The 9,520-nt window shown below is 39.1% G+C and overlaps 2 pseudogenes; both read right to left on the bottom strand.

Annotated features, from left to right (window-relative positions):
* Nucleotides 1–5,182, bottom strand: part of LOC107612884 — a 25,405-nt pseudogene extending 20,223 nt beyond the window's left edge.
* Nucleotides 6,635–7,182, bottom strand: LOC110266877 (annotated as a pseudogene).

The raw sequence follows: 9,520 nt of genomic DNA, 5'->3' as shown, positions 1-9,520 counted from the left end.
AAGAAGACGGAAGACGGGTGCAAAAGCAAGATTTGGGACCCCGGAATTCATCCCAGAAATCAACACTCTTGGGGTCTTGTCACTTGCTTCTTGAAGGCTATTATGGTTGGAAGCTTTAAGTTTAAACGCAAAGGTTGGTGTAAAGCTCAACTGAATGGGTCTAGGAAGTTGTTTGGCCGCTCTAGTGAGAATTCAGATTGCTTGCTACCCGGATGGAATCATAATGATCAACAAGAAGACGGGTGCAAAAGCAAGATTTGGGACCCCGGAATTCATCCCAGAAATCAACACTCTTGGGGTCTTGTCACTTGCTTTAACTTACTTGAAGGCTTTCTGCGCCTAGTTTGGGACCCCGGAGGATATTGGAAGTACAAACATTGGTGGAGATTCCTGGATCAGTACAAGCATAAACCACCATAACAGGGAGCTCACCAAATGTCCAACTTAAGGACTTTAACTAAAAGTGTTAGGTGGGAGACAACCCACCATGGTATGATCGTTCCTTTTCCAATTTTAATTTTATTTAGTTTTGATTGTTTTCAAGTTTTATTTTATTTTATTATATTGAACCTGGAGTTTTGCATCACATTCATATTAACACTGCATTCTACATTTTTTTCAGATAAAAAAAAGGATTCTCGCACGCGACGCGACAGTGAAGCTGACGCGTCCGCGTCGTATGTGCGTTTGGAAGAAAATGAGGATGAACAGAGAGTCACGTGAAAGCGTGGCTGGAGGCACGCTAATGGCACAAATTGATCCACGCGACCGCGTCAGCGACGCGGCCGCGTCATTTGAAAAAATAGCCTCCCACGCGATCGCGTCACCCACGCGAACGCGTGGCTCTGAGAAATCGACGTAAATGGGTGCATGGCAGCAAGTTGGGCTGGAGTGAGGCTGGACTCGTGCTGGAAGTCCAAAACCCTCCCACGCGAACGTGTGCCCCACGCGTCCGTGTCGTTTTCAAAAGATGGCCAGTCACGCGACCGCGTCACCCACGCGATCGCGTCACCCAGATTTTTGGCAAAAAGGGTTTCGAACAGAGAGTTGCGCGACCGCGAGGCTGCACTCACGCCAATCACACAAAACAGTCCACGCGATCGCGTGACCCACGCGTCCGCGTCACCTGACCTTATCGCGCACCACGCGACCGCGTCACAAGCGGCGCACAGAATATCCTGATCAGCCAATTTTTCCTATCTTTTCTTCTCTAATCCTTATTTTTCTTATCTTTTCTTATTTCTTTCTTCTTCCTTTCTTATTTTCTTTCACCTCCGTTATATTTTACTTAGTTTATTTGCATATTTCATTCATTGCATCTTAATTTTGTGCATATTTTTATTTTCTTTTCTAAAATTAATTATTTTTCCTTTGGTGTTAAAAAAATTTTTTTTAACTGTTGCATTTTCTCTTGAATTATTTTGGGTGCTTCATGACTTGTTTTATTCTAATTGGGTAATATTATTTAAATCAATGCTAAATTTTTATTTTACTAATATTTCTTTTGCATTGACATGAACTTACATTGTCTTTCATTACCCACTCTCTTCCCCATTGTTGCAAATTTTGCACCACTAGTATGCCATGGCTTCTATTGTTTTCTCACGTACATGTTGAAGCTTCCATGTAAATGAGACCCTTATCATTTGGCATTAACACCTATACTTTATTTATTTTTTTATCTTTATTTCTGGGTTACTTTTCTTCCTTTTTTCTTTCAGGATGGCCACCCGGAAGGGAACTGGAAGAAGTTTACATGGGAAAACAGACAAGTCCATCTGCACATTCTTTATAGAGAAAAGCATCAGTTGTAACAGCCCGTCTACCTGCACATCTCAGCATGCACCGAGGACGGTGCAATCTTTAAGTGTGGGGAGGTCGATACCGATCTCTATGGGTTAGTACTTTCTTGACTCAACACCAATATTTAAATTTTCTTTGTAGTTAGTTGTTGCATTTGCATATTTGATTGCATGTTTATTTGATTTTGTGCATTTAGTTACTACTTGGTTGAAGTAATATTTTCTTTTTCAAGAAATTTTTATAGTATTTCATTAATTTAAATTGAAAAATTTTTATGTTAAATTTATTTGAAGTTGTATTTGGAACATGGTTTTTGAGCCAAAGAACACACAACCTGTGAGATTTGAGCTTATTTACATGGTTACATTATTTAACCATAAATTTTTATTCCTGTGTGTTCCCTTCTCTAGAATTGCAATCTTTGCTTTGTTCCATTCTATATGTCCAATATTTAATATATTTACATGCTTGCATATGATTGAGGCCATTATTTGTTATTAGCTCACTTATCCCAAATTAGCCTACCTTTTACATCACCCTTGTTAGCCACCTTGAGCCTTTTAATCCCCTTCTGTTCTATAACCACATCACTAGCCTTAAGCAGAAAAACAAAAGTAAAAAAAAAAATTTCCAAATTGAATCTTTGGTTAGCTTAAGATAGAGATTATGTATCAACTAAGTGTGGGAAAACATGGGAACATGGGTTGATAGGAAAGGATTAAATTAATAAGAATAAATCAGGAATTTGGGAGCATGCTCATGTGAAACCAAATTAAACTAAAATACCATGTGCATTGATATATGTTGTGTTTATGTTTCAAAAAAAAAAGAAGAGAAAAATAAAAAAATCCAAAAATATTCAATGAATAAATAAATAAATAAATAAGGGGACAAAATTACCCCAATGTTAAGTTAATGAAAAATCAATGCACATGTGATAAATTAAAAAGAAAAATTTGGTACATGAGTATGGAAATTATACAAAAGTGGGAATTATGGGTAGCTAGGCATGAATTAGAATTATATAGAGTATATGTATGTTAGGTGAAAGTTTAGGTTAATTAAAGATTCACTTTATAAAGCTCACTTGGCCATACATATATCCTTACCTTTACCTCAGCCCCATTACAACCCTAAAAAGACCTCATGATGTTTGCATTGGTACATTAAATATTTGTTGATTGGTTAGATGAAGAACAAAGTTTAGAAAGCATGAATAGGGAAGAGTAGAGTGATTAACCCTATACACTTGAGAGACTAGAGTGATATACACTTCCTATGAGGGCTCAGTGTTTAATTCTATGTTCCTTGCTTTCATGAGCTATCTTCTTACAAGTTTACTTGTTTTTACTATATGATTTGAATTAGTGGAATCTGATTTATATTTGTCTTGGAGAATTTATTTATTTTTAACCAAGTAGGTAGAAGCATTCTGCATGTAGTTGCATTCATAGGTAGCATTTCATACATTCTATCATTCCTCTTCATCTCTTTATAGTTTCTCTTGAGCTTAGCATGAGGACATGCTAGTGTTTAAGTGTGGGGAGGTTGATAAACCACTATTTCATGGTTTATCTTGTGCTCAATTGAGTGGATTTTATCAACTCTTTACCCACTTATTCATACTATTTGCATGGTTTTACATTTGCCTTCCTAATTATGTGCTTTGATTGAAAACATGCTTCGTTGGCCTTAAGTTCCCTATGTTTAATCCTCTCTTATTACCATTAGATGCCTTGATATGTGTGTTAAGTGATTTCAGAGATTACAGGGCAGGAATGGCTCAGAGGATGGAAAGGAAGCATGCAAAAGTGGAAGGAATACAAGAAGTTGGAGAAATTACTAAGCTGTTCAGCCTGACCTCTTTGCACTCAAACGGCTATAACTTTAGCTACAGAGGTCTAAACGACGCGGTTCCAGTTGCGTTGGAAAGCTAACGTCCGGAGCTTCGATTTAATATATAACATGCCATAGTTGCCTTGATACTAGGTGACGCGAACGCATCATCCACGCGGATGCATTGCAGTTACAAAAATCAGCGTGGCAGATTTCTTCTCCAGCGATTTCTGGGCTGTTTTCGACCCAATTTGTGGCCCAGAAAACACAAATTAGAGGCTATAAAGTGGGAAAATGTATCCATTCATAATTAAGCTCTCATAATTCACAATTTTAGGATTAGATGTAGTTTTTAGAGAGAGGTTCTCTCCTCTCTCTTAGGATTAGAATTTAGGATTATTTCTTCTTCATCACAGGTTCAATGTTACTTTAATTTATATTTCTCTTCCATTTGAAATACTCTAATGCTTTTATTTTATTACTTTAATTATTAATTATCTTTTCAATTTAGCTTATGCTACATTCATGTTATGATTTTAATGTTATTTGAGGTATTTCAGTTTATTATTGCTTTCTTTTATTTATGTTACTGTTGCTTCCCATCTAAGGGCATTTTTATTCCAGCAAATTTACTTTTTCCCCTTTTGGTCTTGGTTAAGAAATCAGTAACTCAGGAGTTATCTTAGCTCAATATAATTGATAACTGTTATCTTTGCTAATTGAATTGACTTTCAATAATCCCAATCTTTTCTTAGGAAATAAAAAGGATTCGAAGGTCAAACTAATTAATCCTTTGACTTTCCTTTGCTTTAGTAAAGGTTGACTAAGTGGAATTAAGATTCAACTTTCATTATTATTGATAAGGGTAACTAAGTCTGGACTTCCAATTTCTCATACCTTGCCAAAAGTTTATTTTACATTTATTTATTTATTTTTAATTGTCATTTAATTTACTCGTCATTAAATTACTTGTTCCTCATTCTTGAAACCCCAAATTTACAATCTCCATAACCAATAATAAGAACAAACTTCCCTGCAGTTCCTTGAGAAGACGACCTGAGGTTTGAATACTTCGGTTATCAATTTATTTAGGGGTTTGTTACTTGTGACAACCAAAACGTTTGTACGAAGGGATTTTTGTTGGTTTAGATACTATATCTACAACGCGACTATTTTTATGAAATTTCTTTACAAGCAAAAATCCTAACGTCAGGCACTTCATCTTGTTGAAGAGGTGGAAGGCGAGGTCGGGGTGGTCAGAGAGGGCGTAGGTAGCGGTGGTGGACGAGGAGGACGAGGAGGAGGAGAGAGAAGGGTGGGGAGAGTGGCGGAAGATGTGGAAGAAGGAGAGGAGGGTGGCGGAGTGGGTGCGGTGGAGTTGGGTGGAGGAGAGGACGGAAAGCACCGTGGGGAGGGTGAGATTTTGTATTAAGAGTTTGAGCGCGGAGTGGGGGTCAGGGTGGCTGGTGAGGATGGTTGTCACCGTTTTCAGCAGCTGAGCTTCAGATGAGGCTGCGGCGGCTGCGTCGGGGGTTGTGGTCATTTTTATCGCATTAGGGTTTAGGGTGGTAATCAGCTAAACGGGGAAGGAAAAAAATACAAATGATGTCTGGTTCTAATGACCAAGTAATAAGCGGGAAAAAAAATCATGTGAACTAACTCGACAGATATTGATGGAGTTGTCCACAGGATTGCATAAAAGCCATGCAGATTCATTGTAGGCAACCCAAACCTGTTATCCTACAAATAAATGAAATAATTAGGATACTCGAATAAAAAATACACTTTAACATGCTGATTCCCTAATTAAGTAATGAAGAGGATTTTTTTGAGTTTTTTTTCCCTTAAACATTTGTCTTTAATCATCTTAAGATCACTTAATGGCATGAATCCAAACAGATCATTTTCAAAACTTCTAACACTAACAATGCTATAGTTCCCTTATATTTTTATTTTTAGAAGCTTCACATTTTAATTTGGAGAGAAGGAAAAGGGGGAGGGGGGATATAATCTTCTTATTGTATTGAGAATCAGTGAGAAAGTCTCGAATAAGACACCCTTTTTCCTCCTAAATCTAATTCCACTATCACATTTCTCTCCAAAACTCTGAACTATCTTCCAATAAACAGTTCAGGGTATTAATACATTTGAACAAATCTCTCTCTCTTCTGTTCTGTTACAAATTCTTACATAATCTGCCGATTAGAGTGCCACCATTAGTCCACAAAGAAGGAAGTTGGCCCTAATTTAGACATCTGGTAAATCCAGTCGTACTGGTGCAACCACAACATCGATGTAGGAATCAAGTAGTGTATTTTTTTAGAGCTCATAACACTCACAGAGAAGACAAATAGGATGATATTCTAAGAATGAGAAAGTTCACGGTAAAATAATTACTTTCGGTCAAATTAGAGGCACCCTAAATCTTATCACAAGGAGAAGCAAGATTTAACGAAAAAACAAAAAGTAAAACTTTGACAAACGCGATGTTAAAAATAGAAAAATTAAGTCAGCCATATAGAAGACAGCTAAAATAAAATGATCCAGTCAAACATGAAGAGCGGAATGCAGTATTTTTGTGTCTACACAAAATAAAATCAGACGGACTGACGATTGTATTTATGAACAAATAAGGTGAAATTCAGTACACGGACCATGTTGGGTAGGCAACAGATTGGATAAGGACCAAGGACCTTCTGATCCTTCAAGAAATCCCGCTAAAATAGAATTCACCTTATTCCAAATGGTAGTTTGCTCTTATTATCATTTAAAATAATAAAAAACAAGTGGACTCTGTTCAGATCCCCTAACATGTCTGTTGCACAATGGATTGCAGAGTGAGAATAGATCTATAATTTCTATTAAAACAACACTCTGTTTGTGCAGATAATAAAGCATATAAAACATCTCTTGAGGACATGTATAAATTTCTCTAACCTTTAACTATGGATACCATCCATAATAATTACCAGGGAAGAAAATATTGATTACACAGTCACAGTTTAGTAAAACAGTCCGGTGAAAACCTACTCTCTACCATCTTTGCCACGACACAGCCAACTTCATCCATCTTACCTTCCTTACAGTACCACTTCACCATTATATTGTGAGTCACCGCGTTCGGCATGACTCCCTTTCCCTTCATTTCCTCAACCAACTTGAATGCCTCCACACTCCCCCGCCACTGAAAACACCCGTCAATCAGAGTATTGTAGGTAACCTCATCCGGCATCACCCTTAGGCTCTCCATATCATCCTTAAGGCTAATCGCCTCCTTGACCTTCCCCTCGTCGCACAAACCCCTCATGATTTTATTATAAGTCCAAATATCCGGTACCATGTCGTTTGCTCTCATCAACTCGACAACCTTGGCAGCCTCCTTCAACCACCTCAACTTACAATAGCCATGAAGCAAGATATTATAGGTGTTCCTATTTAGCTTTCATCTCAAGCAAAACCCCCCTAACCTTACTCAATTGGCCCTTATGCATCAACAATAGTATTGTAAGTGATATTATCAGGAGAACAAGTAAAATCAGTCATTTGGTTCATGAAGCTAAGAGCATTATTAAAATTATTATCAAGACAAGAACCATGGATCGAGATGTTGAAGGTGGTGGTGTTTGGGGTTATACCGAGCTTAAGGGAATCATTAAAGACTTGTTTGGAGAGGTGAATGGAGTGGGAGGAATGAGGGTGGCGGCGAACGAGGGAGGAGATGAGGGAGTGGCAGGTGAGGAGGTTGGGTTTAATGCGGAGGTGCTTCATCTTGTTGAAGAGCTGGAAGGCGAGGTCGGGGTGGTCAGAGAGGGCGTAGGCAGAGAGGGAGGTGTCGAATAAAATGGGTTCAACATGATGAACATCAGGAATCTAAATGCCAATTTGAATTTATTGTGTCAATCTGATAAGGAGGCCTTCGATATGCTTTTTCGCCTCTTCAATAGCCCATCCATTAACATGAAATACGCAGATTTATGCAAACTAACTCCTTTCTGCTCTGATTCTTGAAATAGTTTCATTGCCTATTTGTACTTTCCTTGAGTGCAAAAATTAGTTACCTGTTCTGAGTAATCCATGTCGCCTGAACTAAGTATTTGTGAAGTGTCTTCACTTATCATATTTGGACTTGTCTCTAGGAGTTTTGACATGAATTTCTTTGCTTCCTCAGTTCTCCCAGCATGAGTAAGTGCACCAATGATGGTAGTATAAGTATATCGGTCCGCCCCCAATTTTTTCTTCTCCGTCTCAGTCATGAGGTCAAATGCTTCATCAAGTTTCCCTTCTTTGCAAAGGACGGAAATCAACGTGTTGTACGTAACTGCATCAACGGACTTACCTTTAATGATCCATGTGTTAAATAAATTAAAGGCCTTCTCGAACATACCATGTTTGCAAATCCCTCGAAGAAGAATGTTCATGTAATAACATCAGGCTTGAATGAGTTCTCAACCATTCTGTTATAGAACAAGAATGCTTTCTCCAATGCTCCCTCCCGACAGAAACCATGAATAATTATGTTACACGTAGCTTCATCGGGGGCCAAACCTTTATCTAAAAGCTCATTCAATTTATCTACAGCCTGATCAGTTTTTAAAGAATGGCACAACCCCCCAATTATAGTATTATAAGTGACAACACTAGGAATGATCCCCTTCTCCTTCATCTCATCCCAAAGCTTCAGAGCTTTGTTTGATTGATCATTTTTAAAGTATCCCATGATTAGAGTTCCATAGGTTACCTCATCGAGAATATAACCTCGCTTTGTGGTCTTCACAGTCAACTCGTATGCCTCTTTCAGCAGCTTCTCCATGCACAATTTATGCACTATAGTGTTCAGAGTAAAAGTATCCATCTTTAAACCTTTTCTCCCCATTTCATCCATAATCTTAAAAGCTTCTCCCGGATTTCCTGCTTTACAATAACCATTGATCATAGTATTATAAGTAAAACAGTCCGGTGAAAACCCACTCTCTACCATCTTTGCCACGACACAGCTGGCTTCATCCATCTTACCTTCCTTACAGTACCACTTCACCATTATATTGTGAGTCACCGCGTTCGGCTTGACTCCCTTTCCCTTCATTTTCTCAACCAACTTGAATGCCTCCACACTCCCCCCCACTGAAAACACCCGTCAATCAGAATATTGTAGGTAACCTCATCCGGCATCACCCTCAGGCTCTCTATATCATCCCTAAGGCTAATCGCCTCCTTGACCTTCCCCTCGTCGCACAAACCCCTCATGATTGTATTATAAGTCCAAATATTCGGTACCATGTCGTTTGCTCTCATCAACTCGACAACCTCGGCAGCCTCCTTCGACCACCTCAACTTACAATAGCCATGAACCAAGATATTATAGGTGTTCCTATTTGGGGAAACCCCGCTACCTTTCATCTCTAGCAAAACCTCCCTAACCTTACTCAATTGGCCCTTATGCATCAAGAAAAGTATTGTAAGTGATATTATCAGGAGAACAAGTAAAATTAGTCATTTGGTTCATGAAGCTAAGAGCATTATTAAAATTATTATCAAGACAAGAACCATGGATCAAGATGTTGAAGGTGGTGGTGTTTGAGGTTATACCGAGCTTAAGGGAATCGTTAAAGACTTGTTTGGAGAGGTGAATGGAGTGGGAGGAATGAGGGTGGCGGCGGACGAGGGAGGAGAGGAGGGAGTGGCAGGTGAGGAGGTTGGGTTTAATACGGAGGCGCTTCATCTTGTTGAAGAGCTGGAAGGCGAGGTCAGAGTGGTCGGAGAGGGCGTAGGCAGAGAGGGAGGTGTCGAGGAGTGGCTGCGGGAGACGGGGGCAGCGGAGGAGGAGCTGGTGGAGGGAGTGGCGGGGGTGGTCGGAGGAGATGAAGTTGAGGAGGAGGGAGCG

This window comes from Arachis ipaensis, chromosome B01 (genome assembly GCF_000816755.2).
Source record: "Arachis ipaensis cultivar K30076 chromosome B01, Araip1.1, whole genome shotgun sequence".
In the NCBI taxonomy this organism is placed as follows: domain Eukaryota; kingdom Viridiplantae; phylum Streptophyta; class Magnoliopsida; order Fabales; family Fabaceae; genus Arachis; species Arachis ipaensis.
The sequence above is the reverse complement of the archived record's forward strand: the minus strand, read 5'-3'. Positions and strand labels throughout refer to the sequence as shown.